Here is an 18,711-nt window from a genome sequence, read left to right as displayed (position 1 = left end):
GGAGTGGATCTGGCAGCGGATGGAACCATGGAAGCGGAAGTGGATCATAGGGTGGGGGAGGGGGCGAAAATTCTGGGAGCCTTGAAGAATGTGTGGAAGTCGAGAACTTTATATCGAAAAGCAAAAATGGGTATGTTTGAAGGAATAGTGGTTCCAACAATGTTGTATGGCTGCGAGACGTGGGCTATGTATAGAGGTGTGCGCAGGAGGATGAATGTGCTGGAAATGAGATGTTTGAGGACAATATTTGGTGTGAGGTGGTTTGATCGAGTAAGTAACGTAAGGGTAAGAGAGATCTGTGGAAATAAAAAGAGCGTGGTTGAGAGAGCAGAAGAGGGTGTTTTGAAATGGTTCGGGCACATGGAGAGAATGAGTGAGGAAAGATTGACCAAGAGAATATAGGTGTCGGAGGTGGAGGGAACGAGGAGAGGAGGGAGACCAAATTGGAGGTGGAAAGATGAAGTGAAAAAGATTTTGTGTGATCGGGGCCTGAACATGCAGGAGGGTGAAAGGAGGGCAAGGAATAGAGTGAATTGGAGCGATGTGGTATACCGGGGTTAACGTGCTGTCAGTGGATTGAATCAAGGCATGTGAGGCGTCTGGGGTAAACCATGGAAAGCTGTGTAGGTATGTATATTTGCGTGTGTGGACGTATGTATATACATGTGTATGGGGGTGGGTTGGGCCATTTCTTTCGTCTGTTTCCTTGCGCTACCTCGCAAACGCGGGAGACAGCGACAAATCAAAAAAAAAAAAATATATATATATATATATATATATATATATGTATATATATATATATATATATACATATATGTATATATATATATATATATATATATATATATATATATATATATATATATATATATATATATATATATATATATATATATATATATATATATATATATATATATATATATATATATATATATATATATATATATATATATATACATGCCTTCACCCTCTCAATCAATACCCTCCCATATAATATACCAGGAATACTCAACAAACTTATACCTCTGTAATTTGAGCACTCACTCTCATCCCCTTTGCCTTTGTACAATGGCACTATGTACGCATTCCGCCAATCCTCAGGCACCTCACCATGAGTCATACATACATAAAATAACCTTTCCAACCAGTCACCAATACAGTCACCCCCTTTTTTAATAGATTCCACTGCAATACCATCCAAACCTGCTGCCTTGCCGGCTTTCATCTTCCGCAAAGCTTTTACTACCTCTTCTTTGTTTACCAAATCATTTTCCCTAACCCTCTCACTTTGCACACCACCTCGACCAAAACACCCTATATCTGCCACTCTATTATCAAACACATTCAACAAACCTTCAAAATACTCACTCCATCTCCTACTCAAATTACCAATACTTGTTATCACCTCCGCATTAGCGCCTTTCACTGTAGTTCCCATTTGGTCCGTAGTCTTATGCACTTCATTTACCTCCTTCCAGAACATATTTTAATTCTCCCTAAAATTTAATGATACTCTCTCACCCCAACTCTCATTTGCCCTCTTTTTCACTTCTTGCACCTTTCTCTTTACCTCCTGTGGTTTCAGAAGTGGTAGAGGACTTGTGGATCAGGAGTTTGCTTTGAAGAATGTATGTGAGAAATACTTAGAAAAGCAAATGGATTTGTATGTAGCATTTTTGGATCTGGAGAAGGCATGTGATAGAATTGATAGAGATGCTCTGTGGAAGGAATTAAGATTATATGGTGTGGGAGGCAAGTTGTTAGAAGCAGTGAAAAGTTTTTATCGAGGATGTAAGGCATGTGTACGTGTAGGAAGAGAGGAAAGTGATTGGTTCTCAGTGAATGTAGGTTTGCGGCAGGGGTGTGTGATGTCTCCATGGTTGTTTAATTTGTTTATGGATGGGGTTGTTAGGGAGGTGAATGCAAGAGTTTTGGAAAGAGGGGCAAGTATGAAGTCTCTTGTGGAAGTGAGTCAATTGTTGTTCGCTGATGATACAGCGCTGGTGGCTGATTCATGTGAGAAACTGCAGAAGCTGGTGACTGAGTTTGGTAAAGTGTGTGAAAGAAGAAAGTTAAGAGTAAATGTGAATAAGAGCAAGGTAATTAGGTACAGTAGGGTTGAGGGTCAAGTCAATTGGGAGGTAAGTTTGAACGGAGAAAAACTGGAGGAAGTAGTGTTTTAGATATCTGTGAGTGCATTTGGCAGCGGATGGAACCATGGAAGCGGAAGTGAATCATAGGGTGGGGGAGGGGGCGAGATTTCTGGGAGCCTTGAAGAATGTTTGGAAGTCGAGACCATTATCTCGGAAAGCAAAAATGCGTATGTTTGAAGGAATAGTGGTTCCAACAATGTTGTATGGTTGCGAGGCGTTAGCTATGGATAGAGTTGTGCGCAGGAGGATGGATGTGCTGGAAATGAGATGTTTGAGGACGATATGTGGTGTGAGGTGGTTTAATCGAGTAAGTAACGTAAGGGTAAGAGAGATGTGTGGAAATAAAAAGAGCGTGGTTGAGAGAGCATAAGAGGGTGTTTTGAAATGGTTTGGCCACATGGAGAGAATGAGTGAGGAAAGATTGACCAAGAGGATATATGTGTCGGAGGTTGAGGGAACGAGGAGAAGTGGGACACCAAATTGGAGGTGGAAAGATGGAGTGAAAAAGATTTTGAATGATCGGGGCCTGAACATGTAGGAGGGTGAAAGGCGGGCAAGGAATGGAGTGAATTGGATCGATGTGGTATACCGGGGTTGACGTGCTGTCAGTGGATTGAATCACGGCATGTGAAGCGTCTGGGGTAAACCATGGAAAGTTGTGTGGGGCCTGGATGTGGAAATGGAGCTATGGTTTCGGGCATTATTGCATGACAGCTAGAGACTGAGTGTAAACGAATGGGCCTTTGTTGTCTTTTCCTAGCGCCTCCTCGCACACATGAGGGGGGAGGGGGATGGTATTCCATGTGTGGCGAGGTGGCGATGAGAATGAATAAAGGCAGACAGTGTGAATTGTGTGCATGTGTATATATGTATATGTCTGTGTGTGTATATATATGTGTACATTGAGATGTATAGGTATGTATATTTGCGTGTGTGGACGTGTATGTATATACATGTGTATGGGGGTGGGTTGGGCCATTTCTTTCGTCTGTTTCCTTGCGCTACCTCGCAAACTCGGGAGACAGCGACAAAGAAAAAAAATATATATATATACATATATATATATATATATATATATATATATATATATATATATATATATATATATATATATATATATATATATATATATATATATATATATATATATTTTCTTTTATACATCTCCCACTCAATTGCATTTTTTCCCTGCAAAAATCGTCCAAATGCCACTCTCTTCTCTTTCACTAATAATCATACTTCTTCATCCCACCAAAATATTCCAAAATATTCCAAAATATAGGATGCCTCTTGCTCAAATGCAACTCAGCACCTACTCTACCTAGATAGACACATCACCACTGTTCATCATTCGCTGTCCTAGCCAGTGGTTTATGGATGTGGCTGACTTCTTGAGCATTAATTTACTTGTCAAAGTAAAACTGCATGGTGCATGACAACACTAATGAATCCTGTAAAACAGTAGTACCAGTTTCAATATGTCTTTGAGAAAAGCCACATCTGCATCATCAAAGATGATAATGAAAGGCAGCCAGAAATGGTCAGTTGGTATTATTCAAAAAGGAGGTTTAAAAAGTGATGCAGATGCAACATGGAGGGTCTCATGTTTTATAAAGTCCATCAGAGTTGAAAAAAAAAAAAAAAAAAAAAAGGGGCCAGGTTGACCAGTTTCAAATTCTGGTGGGAACAATGCATAAGGAATTACATTTGGCATATATTTATCAAAACCACAAATAAATGCTTAAGTACATGCTAGTAATTAGAGCATAGATTGAGCAAAATGTTTTTTCAAACTGATGAATTACATTCAAACCTATATATATATATAGGCTCAGAGTGGGGTGCCTAAATGTGTGTGGATGTAACCAAGATGTGAAAAAAGGAGAGATAGGTAGTATGTTTGAGGAAAGGAACCTGGATGTTTTGGCTCTGAGTGAAACGAAGCTCAAGGGTAAAGGGGAAGAGTGGTTTGGAAATGTCTGGGGAGTGAAGTCAGGGGTTAGTGAGAGGACAAGAGCAAGGGAAGGAGTAGCAATACTCCTGAAACAGGAGTTGTGGGAGTATGTGATAGAATGTAAGAAAGTAAATTCTCGATTAATATGGGTAAAATTGAAAGTTGATGGAGAGAGGTGGGTGATTATTGGTGCATATGCACCTGGGCATGAGAAGAAAGATCATGAGAGGCAAGTGTTTTGGGAGCAGCTAAATGAGTGTGTTAGCGGTTTTGATGCACGAGACCGGGTTATAGTGATGGGTGATTTGAATGCAAAGGTGAGTAATGTGGGAGTTGAGGGAATAATTGGTATGCATGGGGTGTTCAGTGTTGTAAATGGAAATGGTGAAGAGCTTGTAGATTTATGTGCTGAAAAAGGACTGATGATTGGGAATACCTGGTTTAAAAAGCGAGATATACATAAGTATACTTATGTAAGTAGGAGAGATGGCCAGAGAGCGTTATTGGATTACGTGTTAATTGACAGGCGTGCGAAAGAGAGACTTTTGGATGTTAATGTGCTGAGAGGTGCAACTGGAGGGATGTCTGATCATTATCTTGTGGAGGCTAAGGTGAAGATAAGTATGGGTTTTCAGAAAAGAGGAGTGAATGTTGGGGTGAAGAAGGTGGTGAGAGTAAGTGAGCTTGGGAAGGAGACCTGTGTGGGGAAGTACCAGGAGAGACTGTGTACAGAATGGAAAAAGGTGAGAACAATGGAAGTAAGGGGAGTGGGGGAGGAATGGGATGTATTTAGGGAATCAGTGATGGATTGCGCAAAAGATGCTTGTGGCATGAGAAGAGTGGGAGGTGGGCTGTTTAGAAAGGGTAGTGAGTGGTGGGATGAAGAAGTAAGAGTATTAGTGAAAGAGAAGAGAGAGGCATTTGGACGATTTTTGCAGGGAAAAAATGCAATTGAGTGGGAGAAGTATAAAAGAAAGAGACAGGAGGTCAAGAGAAAGGTGCAAGAGGTGAAAAAAAGGGCAAATGAGAGTTGGGGTGAGAGACTATCAGTAAATTTTAGGGAGAATAAAAAGATGTTCTGGAAGGAGGTAAATAGGGTGCGTAAGACAAGGGAGCAAATGGGAACTTCAGTGAAGGGCGTAAATGGGGAGGTGATAACAAGTAGCGGTGATGTGAGAAGGAGATGGAATGAGTATTTTGAAGGTTTGTTGAATGTGTCTGATGACAGAGTGGCAGATATAGGGTGTTTTGGTCGAGGTGGTGTGCAAAGTGAGAGGGTTAGGGAAAATGATTTGGTAAACAGAGAAGAGGTAGTAAAAGCTTTGCGGAAGATGAAAGCCGGCAAGGCAGCAGGTTTGGATGGTATCGCAGTGGAATTTATTAAGAAAGGGGGTGACTGTATTGTTGACTGGTTGGTAAGGTTATTTAATGTATGTATGACTCATGGTGAGGTGCCTGAGGATTGGCGGAATGCGTGCATAGTGCCATTGTACAAAGGCAAAGGGGATAAGAGTGAGTGCTCAAATTACAGAGGTATAAGTTTGTTGAGTATTCCTGGTAAATTATATGGGAGGGTATTGATTGAGAGGGTGAAGGCATGTACAGAGCATCAGATTGGGGAAGAGCAGTGCGGTTTCAGAAGTGGTAGAGGATGTGTGGATCAGGTGTTTGCTTTGAAGAATGTATGTGAGAAATACTTAGAAAAGCAAATGGATTTGTATGTAGCATTTATGGATCTGGAGAAGGCATATGATAGAGTTGATAGAGATGCTCTGTGGAAGGTATTAAGAATATATGGTGTGGGAGGCAAGTTGTTAGAAGCAGTGAAAAGTTTTTATCGAGGATGTAAGGCATGTGTACGTGTAGGAAGAGAGGAAAGTGATTGGTTCTCAGTGAATGTAGGTTTGCGCCAGGGGTGTGTGATGTCTCCATGGTTGTTTAATTTGTTTATGGATGGGGTTGTAAGGGAGGTAAATGCAAGAGTCCTGGAAAGAGGGGCAAGTATGAAGTCTGTTGGGGATGAGAGAGCTTGGGAAGTGAGTCAGTTGTTGTTCGCTGATGATACAGCGCTGGTGGCTGATTCATGTGAGAAACTGCAGAAGCTGGTGACTGAGTTTGGTAAAGTGTGTGGAAGAAGAAAGTTGAGAGTAAATGTGAATAAGAGCAAGGTTATTAGGTACAGTAGGGGTGAGGGTCAAGTCAATTGGGAGGTGAGTTTGAATGGAGAAAAACTGGAGGAAGTGAAGTGTTTTAGATATCTGGGAGTGGATCTGTCAGCGGATGGAACCATGGAAGCGGAAGTGGATCATAGGGTGGGGGAGGGGGCGAAAATTTTGGGAGCCTTGAAAAATGTGTGGAAGTCGAGAACATTATCTCGGAAAGCAAAAATGGGTATGTTTGAGGGAATAGTGGTTCCAACAATGTTGTATGGTTGCGAGGCGTGGGCTATGGATAGAGATGTGCGCAGGAGGATGGATGTGCTGGAAATGAGATGTTTGAGGACAATGTGTGGTGTGAGGTGGTTTGATCGAGTAAGTAACGTAAGGGTAAGAGAGATGTGTGGAAATAAAAAGAGCGTGGTTGAGAGAGCAGAAGAGGGTGTTTTGAAATGGTTTGGGCACATGGAGAGAATGAGTGAGGAGAGATTGACCAAGAGGATATATGTGTCGGAGGTGGAGGGAACGAGGAGAAGAGGGAGACCAAATTGAAGGTGGAAAGATGGAGTGAAAAAGATTTTGTGTGATCGGGGCCTGAACATGCAGGAGGGTGAAAGGAGGGCAAGAAATAGAGTGAATTGGAGTCATGTGGTATACAGGGGTTGACGTGCTGTCAGTGGATTGAAGCAAGGCATGTGAAGCGTCTGGGGTAAACCATGGAAAGCTGTGTAGGTATGTATATTTGCGTGTGTGGACGTGTGTATGTACATGTGTATGGGGGGGGGGGCCATTTCTTTCGTCTGTTTCCTTGCGCTACCTCGCAAACGCGGGAGACAGCGACAAAGTATAAAAAAAAAAAAAAAAAATATATATATATATATATATATATATATATATATATATATATATATATATATATATATATATATATATATATATATATATATATATATATATATGCATTATCCCTGGGGATAGGGGAGAAAGAATACATCCCACGCATTTCTCACGTGTCGTAGAAGGCGACTAAAGGGGACGGGAGCGGGGGGCTAGAAACCCTCTCCTCCTTGTACTCAAACTTTCTAAAAGGGGAAACAGAAGAAAGAGTCACGCGGGGAGTGCTCATCCTCCTCTAAGGCTCAGATTGTGGTGGCTAAATGTGTGTGGATGTAACCAAGATGAGAAAAAAGGAGAGATAGGTAGTATGTTTGAGGAAAGGAACCTGGACATTTTGGCTCTGAGTGAAACGAAGCTCTAGGGTAAAGGGGAAGAATGGTTTGGGAATGTCTTGGGAGTAAAGTCAGGGGTTAGTGAGAGGACAAGAGCAAGGGAACGAGTAGCGCTACTCCTGAAACAGGAGAGGTGCGAGTATGTGATAGAGTGTAAGAAAGTAGATTCTAGATTGATATGGGTAAAACTGAATGTTGATGGAGAGAGATGGGTGATTATTGGTGCATATGCACCTGGGAATGAGAAGAAAGATCATGAGAGGCAAGTGTCTTGGGAGCAGCTGAATGAGTGTGTTAGTGGTTTTGATGCACAAGACCGTTTTATAGTGATGGGTGATATGAATTCAAAGGTGCGTAATGTGGAAGTTGAGGAAATAATTGGTATAAATGGGGTATCCAGTGCTGTAAATGGAAATGGTGAAGAGCTTGTAGATTTATGCGCTGAAAAAAGACTGGTGATTGAGAATACCTGGTTTAAAATGCGAGATATACATAAGTATACGTGTGTAAGTAGGAGAGATGGCCAGAGAGGATTATTGGATTACGTGTTAATTGACAGGCGTGTGAAAGACTTTTGCATGTTAATGTGCTGAGAGATGCAACTGGAGGGATGTCTGATCATTATCTTGTAGAGGCGATGAAGACTTTTAGGTGTTTTCAGAAAAGAAGAGAGAATGTTGGGGTGAAGAGAGTGGTGAGAGTAAATGAGCTTGGGAAGGAGACTTGTGTGAGGAAGTACCAGGAGAGACTGTGTACAGAATGGAGAAAGGTGAGAACAAAGGAGGTAAGGGGAGTGGGGGAGGAATGGGATGTATTTAGGGAAGCAGTAATGGCTTGCGCAAAAGATGCTTGTGGCATGAGAAGCGTGGGAGGTGGTCAGATTAGAAAGGGTTGTGAGTGGTGGGATGAAAAAGCAAGATTATTAGTGAAACAGAAGAGAGAGGCATTTGGACGATTTTTGCAGGGAGAAAATATAAATCAGTGGGAGATGTATGAAAGAAAGAGGTAGGAGGTCAAGAGAAAGGTGCAAGGGGTGAAAAAGAGGGCAAATGAGAGTAGGGTTGAGAGAGCATCATTAAGTCTTAGAGAGAACAAAAAGATGTTTTGGAAGGAGGTAAATAAAGTGCGTAAGACAAGGGAGCAAATGGGGACTTCAGTGAAGGGGGCTAATGGGGAGGTGATAACAAGTAGTGGTGATATGAGAAGATGGAGTGAGTATTTTGAAGGTTTGTTGAATGTGTTTGATGATACAGTGGCAGATATAGGGTGTTTTGGTCGAGGTGGTGTGCAAAGTGAGAGGGTTAGGGAAAATGATTTTGTAAACAGAGAAGAGGTAGTAAAATCTTTTCGGAAGATGAAACCTGGCAAGGCAGCAGGTTTGGATGGTATTGCAGTGGAATTTATTACAAAAGTGGGTGTCTGTATTGTTGACTGGTTGGTAAGGTTATCTAATGTATGTATGATTTATGGTGAGGTGCCTGAAGATTGGCGGAATGCCTACATAGTGCCATTGTACAAAGGCAAAGGGGATAAGAGTGAGTGCTCAAATTACAGAGGCATAAGTCTGTTGAGTATTCCTGGTAAATTATATGGGAAGCCATTGACTGAGAGGGTGAAGACATGTACAGAGCATCAGAATGGGGAAGAGCAGTGTGGTTTCAGAATTGGTAGAGGATGTGTGGATCAGGTGTTTGCTTTGAAGAATGTGTGTGAGAAATACTTAGAAAAGCAAATGGATTTGTATGTAGCATTTGTGGATCTGGAGAATTCATATGATAGAGTTGATGGAGAAGCTCTGTGGAAGGTATTAAGAATATATGGTGTTGGAGACAAGTTGTTAGAAGCAGTGAAAAGTTTTTATCGAGGATGTAAGGTATGTGTACGTGTAGGAAGAGAGGAAAGTGATTGGTTCTCAGTGAATGTAGGTTTGCGCCAGGGGTGTGTGATGTCTCCATGGTTGTTTAATTTGTTTATGGATGGGGTTGTAAGGGAGGTAAATGCAAGAGTCCTGGAAAGAGGGGCAAGTATGAAGTCTGTTGGGGATGAGAGAGCTTGGGAAGTGAGTCAGTTGTTGTTCGCTGATGATACAGCGCTGGTGGCTGATTCATGTGAGAAACTGCAGAAGCTGGTGACTGAGTTTGGTAAAGTGTGTGGAAGAAGAAAGTTGAGAGTAAATGTGAATAAGAGCAAGGTTATTAGGTACAGTAGGGGTGAGGGTCAAGTCAATTGGGAGGTGAGTTTGAATGGAGAAAAACTGGAGGAAGTGAAGTGTTTTAGATATCTGGGAGTGGATCTGTCAGCGGATGGAACCATGGAAGCGGAAGTGGATCATAGGGTGGGGGAGGGGGCGAAAATTTTGGGAGCCTTGAAAAATGTGTGTAAGTCGAGAACATTATCTCGGAAAGCAAAAATGGGTATGTTTGAGGGAATAGTGGTTCCAACAATGTTGTATGGTTGCGAGGCGTGGGCTATGGATAGAGATGTGCGCAGGAGGATGGATGTGCTGGAAATGAGATGTTTGAGGACAATGTGTGGTGTGAGGTGGTTTGATCGAGTAAGTAACGTAAGGGTAAGAGAGATGTGTGGAAATAAAAAGAGCGTGGTTGAGAGAGCAGAAGAGGGTGTTTTGAAATGGTTTGGGCACATGGAGAGAATGAGTGAGGAGAGATTGACCAAGAGGATATATGTGTCGGAGGTGGAGGGAACGAGGAGAAGAGGGAGACCAAATTGAAGGTGGAAAGATGGAGTGAAAAAGATTTTGTGTGATCGGGGCCTGAACATGCAGGAGGGTGAAAGGAGGGCAAGAAATAGAGTGAATTGGAGTCATGTGGTATACAGGGGTTGACGTGCTGTCAGTGGATTGAAGCAAGGCATGTGAAGCGTCTGGGGTAAACCATGGAAAGCTGTGTAGGTATGTATATTTGCGTGTGTGGACGTGTGTATGTACATGTGTATGGGGGGGGGGGGCATTTCTTTCGTCTGTTTCCTTGCGCTACCTCGCAAACGCGGGAGACAGCGACAAAGTATAAAAAAAAAAAAAAAAAAAAATATATATATATATATATATATATATATATATATATATATATATATATATATATATATATATATATATATATATTTATGCATTATCCCTGGGGATAGGGGAGAAAGAATACATCCCACGCATTTCTCACGTGTCGTAGAAGGCGACTAAAGGGGACGGGAGCGGGGGGCTAGAAACCCTCTCCTCCTTGTACTCAAACTTTCTAAAAGGGGAAACAGAAGAAAGAGTCACGCGGGGAGTGCTCATCCTCCTCTAAGGCTCAGATTGTGGTGGCTAAATGTGTGTGGATGTAACCAAGATGAGAAAAAAGGAGAGATAGGTAGTATGTTTGAGGAAAGGAACCTGGACATTTTGGCTCTGAGTGAAACGAAGCTCTAGGGTAAAGGGGAAGAATGGTTTGGGAATGTCTTGGGAGTAAAGTCAGGGGTTAGTGAGAGGACAAGAGCAAGGGAACGAGTAGCACTACTCCTGAAACAGGAGAGGTGCGAGTATGTGATAGAGTGTAAGAAAGTAGATTCTAGATTGATATGGGTAAAACTGAATGTTGATGGAGAGAGATGGGTGATTATTGGTGCATATGCACCTGGGAATGAGAAGAAAGATCATGAGAGGCAAGTGTCTTGGGAGCAGCTGAATGAGTGTGTTAGTGGTTTTGATGCACAAGACCGTTTTATAGTGATGGGTGATATGAATTCAAAGGTGCGTAATGTGGAAGTTGAGGAAATAATTGGTATAAATGGGGTATCCAGTGCTGTAAATGGAAATGGTGAAGAGCTTGTAGATTTATGCGCTGAAAAAAGACTGGTGATTGAGAATACCTGGTTTAAAATGCGAGATATACATAAGTATACGTGTGTAAGTAGGAGAGATGGCCAGAGAGGATTATTGGATTACGTGTTAATTGACAGGCGTGTGAAAGACTTTTGCATGTTAATGTGCTGAGAGATGCAACTGGAGGGATGTCTGATCATTATCTTGTAGAGGCGATGAAGACTTTTAGGTGTTTTCAGAAAAGAAGAGAGAATGTTGGGGTGAAGAGAGTGGTGAGAGTAAATGAGCTTGGGAAGGAGACTTGTGTGAGGAAGTACCAGGAGAGACTGTGTACAGAATGGAGAAAGGTGAGAACAAAGGAGGTAAGGGGAGTGGGGGAGGAATGGGATGTATTTAGGGAAGCAGTAATGGCTTGCGCAAAAGATGCTTGTGGCATGAGAAGCGTGGGAGGTGGTCAGATTAGAAAGGGTTGTGAGTGGTGGGATGAAAAAGCAAGATTATTAGTGAAACAGAAGAGACAGGCATTTGGACGATTTTTGCAGGGAGAAAATATAAATCAGTGGGAGATGTATGAAAGAAAGAGGTAGGAGGTCAAGAGAAAGGTGCAAGGGGTGAAAAAGAGGGCAAATGAGAGTAGGGTTGAGAGAGCATCATTAAGTCTTAGAGAGAACAAAAAGATGTTTTGGAAGGAGGTAAATAAAGTGCGTAAGACAAGGGAGCAAATGGGGACTTCAGTGAAGGGGGCTAATGGGGAGGTGATAACAAGTAGTGGTGATATGAGAAGATGGAGTGAGTATTTTGAAGGTTTGTTGAATGTGTTTGATGATACAGTGGCAGATATAGGGTGTTTTGGTCGAGGTGGTGTGCAAAGTGAGAGGGTTAGGGAAAATGATTTTGTAAACAGAGAAGAGGTAGTAAAATCTTTTCGGAAGATGAAACCTGGCAAGGCAGCAGGTTTGGATGGTATTGCAGTGGAATTTATTACAAAAGTGGGTGTCTGTATTGTTGACTGGTTGGTAAGGTTATCTAATGTATGTATGATTTATGGTGAGGTGCCTGAAGATTGGCGGAATGCCTACATAGTGCCATTGTACAAAGGCAAAGGGGATAAGAGTGAGTGCTCAAATTACAGAGGTATAAGTCTGTTGAGTATTCCTGGTAAATTATATGGGAAGCCATTGACTGAGAGGGTGAAGACATGTACAGAGCATCAGAATGGGGAAGAGCAGTGTGGTTTCAGAATTGGTAGAGGATGTGTGGATCAGGTGTTTGCTTTGAAGAATGTGTGTGAGAAATACTTAGAAAAGCAAATGGATTTGTATGTAGCATTTGTGGATCTGGAGAATTCATATGATAGAGTTGATGGAGAAGCTCTGTGGAAGGTATTAAGAATATATGGTGTTGGAGACAAGTTGTTAGAAGCAGTGAAAAGTTTTTATCGAGGATGTAAGGTATGTGTACGTGTAGGAAGAGAGGAAAGTGATTGGTTCTCAGTGAATGTAGGTTTGCGCCAGGGGTGTGTGATGTCTCCATGGTTGTTTAATTTGTTTATGGATGGGGTTGTAAGGGAGGTAAATGCAAGAGTCCTGGAAAGAGGGGCAAGTATGAAGTCTGTTGGGGATGAGAGAGCTTGGGAAGTGAGTCAGTTGTTGTTCGCTGATGATACAGCGCTGGTGGCTGATTCATGTGAGAAACTGCAGAAGCTGGTGACTGAGTTTGGTAAAGTGTGTGGAAGAAGAAAGTTGAGAGTAAATGTGAATAAGAGCAAGGTTATTAGGTACAGTAGGGGTGAGGGTCAAGTCAATTGGGAGGTGAGTTTGAATGGAGAAAAACTGGAGGAAGTGAAGTGTTTTAGATATCTGGGAGTGGATCTGTCAGCGGATGGAACCATGGAAGCGGAAGTGGATCATAGGGTGGGGGAGGGGGCGAAAATTTTGGGAGCCTTGAAAAATGTGTGTAAGTCGAGAACATTATCTCGGAAAGCAAAAATGGGTATGTTTGAGGGAATAGTGGTTCCAACAATGTTGTATGGTTGCGAGGCGTGGGCTATGGATAGAGATGTGCGCAGGAGGATGGATGTGCTGGAAATGAGATGTTTGAGGACAATGTGTGGTGTGAGGTGGTTTGATCGAGTAAGTAACGTAAGGGTAAGAGAGATGTGTGGAAATAAAAAGAGCGTGGTTGAGAGAGCAGAAGAGGGTGTTTTGAAATGGTTTGGGCACATGGAGAGAATGAGTGAGGAGAGATTGACCAAGAGGATATATGTGTCGGAGGTGGAGGGAACGAGGAGAAGAGGGAGACCAAATTGAAGGTGGAAAGATGGAGTGAAAAAGATTTTGTGTGATCGGGGCCTGAACATGCAGGAGGGTGAAAGGAGGGCAAGAAATAGAGTGAATTGGAGTCATGTGGTATACAGGGGTTGACGTGCTGTCAGTGGATTGAAGCAAGGCATGTGAAGCGTCTGGGGTAAACCATGGAAAGCTGTGTAGGTATGTATATTTGCGTGTGTGGACGTGTGTATGTACATGTGTATGGGGGGGGGGGGCATTTCTTTCGTCTGTTTCCTTGCGCTACCTCGCAAACGCGGGAGACAGCGACAAAGTATAAAAAAAAAAAAAAAAAAAATATATATATATATATATATATATATATATATATATATATATATATATATATATATATATATATATATATATTTATGCATTATCCCTGGGGATAGGGGAGAAAGAATACATCCCACGCATTTCTCACGTGTCGTAGAAGGCGACTAAAGGGGACGGGAGCGGGGGGCTAGAAACCCTCTCCTCCTTGTACTCAAACTTTCTAAAAGGGGAAACAGAAGAAAGAGTCACGCGGGGAGTGCTCATCCTCCTCTAAGGCTCAGATTGTGGTGGCTAAATGTGTGTGGATGTAACCAAGATGAGAAAAAAGGAGAGATAGGTAGTATGTTTGAGGAAAGGAACCTGGACATTTTGGCTCTGAGTGAAACGAAGCTCTAGGGTAAAGGGGAAGAATGGTTTGGGAATGTCTTGGGAGTAAAGTCAGGGGTTAGTGAGAGGACAAGAGCAAGGGAACGAGTAGCACTACTCCTGAAACAGGAGAGGTGCGAGTATGTGATAGAGTGTAAGAAAGTAGATTCTAGATTGATATGGGTAAAACTGAATGTTGATGGAGAGAGATGGGTGATTATTGGTGCATATGCACCTGGGAATGAGAAGAAAGATCATGAGAGGCAAGTGTCTTGGGAGCAGCTGAATGAGTGTGTTAGTGGTTTTGATGCACAAGACCGTTTTATAGTGATGGGTGATATGAATTCAAAGGTGCGTAATGTGGAAGTTGAGGAAATAATTGGTATAAATGGGGTATCCAGTGCTGTAAATGGAAATGGTGAAGAGCTTGTAGATTTATGCGCTGAAAAAAGACTGGTGATTGAGAATACCTGGTTTAAAATGCGAGATATACATAAGTATACGTGTGTAAGTAGGAGAGATGGCCAGAGAGGATTATTGGATTACGTGTTAATTGACAGGCGTGTGAAAGACTTTTGCATGTTAATGTGCTGAGAGATGCAACTGGAGGGATGTCTGATCATTATCTTGTAGAGGCGATGAAGACTTTTAGGTGTTTTCAGAAAAGAAGAGAGAATGTTGGGGTGAAGAGAGTGGTGAGAGTAAATGAGCTTGGGAAGGAGACTTGTGTGAGGAAGTACCAGGAGAGACTGTGTACAGAATGGAGAAAGGTGAGAACAAAGGAGGTAAGGGGAGTGGGGGAGGAATGGGATGTATTTAGGGAAGCAGTAATGGCTTGCGCAAAAGATGCTTGTGGCATGAGAAGCGTGGGAGGTGGTCAGATTAGAAAGGGTTGTGAGTGGTGGGATGAAAAAGCAAGATTATTAGTGAAACAGAAGAGACAGGCATTTGGACGATTTTTGCAGGGAGAAAATATAAATCAGTGGGAGATGTATGAAAGAAAGAGGTAGGAGGTCAAGAGAAAGGTGCAAGGGGTGAAAAAGAGGGCAAATGAGAGTAGGGTTGAGAGAGCATCATTAAGTCTTAGAGAGAACAAAAAGATGTTTTGGAAGGAGGTAAATAAAGTGCGTAAGACAAGGGAGCAAATGGGGACTTCAGTGAAGGGGGCTAATGGGGAGGTGATAACAAGTAGTGGTGATATGAGAAGATGGAGTGAGTATTTTGAAGGTTTGTTGAATGTGTTTGATGATACAGTGGCAGATATAGGGTGTTTTGGTCGAGGTGGTGTGCAAAGTGAGAGGGTTAGGGAAAATGATTTTGTAAACAGAGAAGAGGTAGTAAAATCTTTTCGGAAGATGAAACCTGGCAAGGCAGCAGGTTTGGATGGTATTGCAGTGGAATTTATTACAAAAGTGGGTGTCTGTATTGTTGACTGGTTGGTAAGGTTATCTAATGTATGTATGATTTATGGTGAGGTGCCTGAAGATTGGCGGAATGCCTACATAGTGCCATTGTACAAAGGCAAAGGGGATAAGAGTGAGTGCTCAAATTACAGAGGTATAAGTCTGTTGAGTATTCCTGGTAAATTATATGGGAAGCCATTGACTGAGAGGGTGAAGACATGTACAGAGCATCAGAATGGGGAAGAGCAGTGTGGTTTCAGAATTGGTAGAGGATGTGTGGATCAGGTGTTTGCTTTGAAGAATGTGTGTGAGAAATACTTAGAAAAGCAAATGGATTTGTATGTAGCATTTGTGGATCTGGAGAATTCATATGATAGAGTTGATGGAGAAGCTCTGTGGAAGGTATTAAGAATATATGGTGTTGGAGACAAGTTGTTAGAAGCAGTGAAAAGTTTTTATCGAGGATGTAAGGTATGTGTACGTGTAGGAAGAGAGGAAAGTGATTGGTTCTCAGTGAATGTAGGTTTGCGCCAGGGGTGTGTGATGTCTCCATGGTTGTTTAATTTGTTTATGGATGGGGTTGTAAGGGAGGTAAATGCAAGAGTCCTGGAAAGAGGGGCAAGTATGAAGTCTGTTGGGGATGAGAGAGCTTGGGAAGTGAGTCAGTTGTTGTTCGCTGATGATACAGCGCTGGTGGCTGATTCATGTGAGAAACTGCAGAAGCTGGTGACTGAGTTTGGTAAAGTGTGTGGAAGAAGAAAGTTGAGAGTAAATGTGAATAAGAGCAAGGTTATTAGGTACAGTAGGGGTGAGGGTCAAGTCAATTGGGAGGTGAGTTTGAATGGAGAAAAACTGGAGGAAGTGAAGTGTTTTAGATATCTGGGAGTGGATCTGTCAGCGGATGGAACCATGGAAGCGGAAGTGGATCATAGGGTGGGGGAGGGGGCGAAAATTTTGGGAGCCTTGAAAAATGTGTGGAAGTCGAGAACATTATCTCGGAAAGCAAAAATGGGTATGTTTGAGGGAATAGTGGTTCCAACAATGTTGTATGGTTGCGAGGCGTGGGCTATGGATAGAGATGTGCGCAGGAGGATGGATGTGCTGGAAATGAGATGTTTGAGGACAATGTGTGGTGTGAGGTGGTTTGATCGAGTAAGTAACGTAAGGGTAAGAGAGATGTGTGGAAATAAAAAGAGCGTGGTTGAGAGAGCAGAAGAGGGTGTTTTGAAATGGTTTGGGCACATGGAGAGAATGAGTGAGGAGAGATTGACCAAGAGGATATATGTGTCGGAGGTGGAGGGAACGAGGAGAAGAGGGAGACCAAATTGAAGGTGGAAAGATGGAGTGAAAAAGATTTTGTGTGATCGGGGCCTGAACATGCAGGAGGGTGAAAGGAGGGCAAGAAATAGAGTGAATTGGAGTCATGTGGTATACAGGGGTTGACGTGCTGTCAGTGGATTGAAGCAAGGCATGTGAAGCGTCTGGGGTAAACCATGGAAAGCTGTGTAGGTATGTATATTTGCGTGTGTGGACGTGTGTATGTACATGTGTATGGGGGGGGGGGGCATTTCTTTCGTCTGTTTCCTTGCGCTACCTCGCAAACGCGGGAGACAGCGACAAAGTATAAAAAAAAAAAAAAAAAAATATATATATATATATATATATATATATATATATATATATATATATATATATATATATATATATATATTTATGCATTATCCCTGGGGATAGGGGAGAAAGAATACATCCCACGCATTTCTCACGTGTCGTAGAAGGCGACTAAAGGGGACGGGAGCGGGGGGCTAGAAACCCTCTCCTCCTTGTACTCAAACTTTCTAAAAGGGGAAACAGAAGAAAGAGTCACGCGGGGAGTGCTCATCCTCCTCTAAGGCTCAGATTGTGGTGGCTAAATGTGTGTGGATGTAACCAAGATGAGAAAAAAGGAGAGATAGGTAGTATGTTTGAGGAAAGGAACCTGGACATTTTGGCTCTGAGTGAAACGAAGCTCTAGGGTAAAGGGGAAGAATGGTTTGGGAATGTCTTGGGAGTAAAGTCAGGGGTTAGTGAGAGGACAAGAGCAAGGGAACGAGTAGCACTACTCCTGAAACAGGAGAGGTGCGAGTATGTGATAGAGTGTAAGAAAGTAGATTCTAGATTGATATGGGTAAAACTGAATGTTGATGGAGAGAGATGGGTGATTATTGGTGCATATGCACCTGGGAATGAGAAGAAAGATCATGAGAGGCAAGTGTCTTGGGAGCAGCTGAATGAGTGTGTTAGTGGTTTTGATGCACAAGACCGTTTTATAGTGATGGGTGATATGAATTCAAAGGTGCGTAATGTGGAAGTTGAGGAAATAATTGGTATAAATGGGGTATCCAGTGCTGTAAATGGAAATGGTGAAGAGCTTGTAGATTTATGCGCTGAAAAAAGACTGGTGATTGAGAATACCTGGTTTAAAATGCGAGATATACATAAGTATACGTGTGTAAGTAGGAGAGATGGCCAGAGAGGATTATTGGATTACGTGTTAATTGACAGGCGTGTGAAAGACTTTTGCATGTTAATGTGCTGAGAGATGCAACTGGAGGGATGTCTGATCATTATCTTGTAGAGGCGATGAAGACTTTTAGGTGTTTTCAGAAAAGAAGAGAGAATGTTGGGGTGAAGAGAGTGGTGAGAGTAAATGAGCTTGGGAAGGAGACTTGTGTGAGGAAGTACCAGGAGAGACTGTGTACAGAATGGAGAAAGGTGAGAACAAAGGAGGTAAGGGGAGTGGGGGAGGAATGGGATGTATTTAGGGAAGCAGTAATGGCTTGCGCAAAAGATGCTTGTGGCATGAGAAGCGTGGGAGGTGGTCAGATTAGAAAGGGTTGTGAGTGGTGGGATGAAAAAGCAAGATTATTAGTGAAACAGAAGAGAGAGGCATTTGGACGATTTTTGCAGGGAGAAAATATAAATCAGTGGGAGATGTATGAAAGAAAGAGGTAGGAGGTCAAGAGAAAGGTGCAAGGGGTGAAAAAG

The sequence above is a fragment of the Panulirus ornatus genome, chromosome 22 (assembly GCF_036320965.1).
Source record: "Panulirus ornatus isolate Po-2019 chromosome 22, ASM3632096v1, whole genome shotgun sequence".
In the NCBI taxonomy this organism is placed as follows: Eukaryota; Metazoa; Arthropoda; class Malacostraca; order Decapoda; family Palinuridae; genus Panulirus; species Panulirus ornatus.
This window is presented reverse-complemented; position numbering follows the sequence as displayed.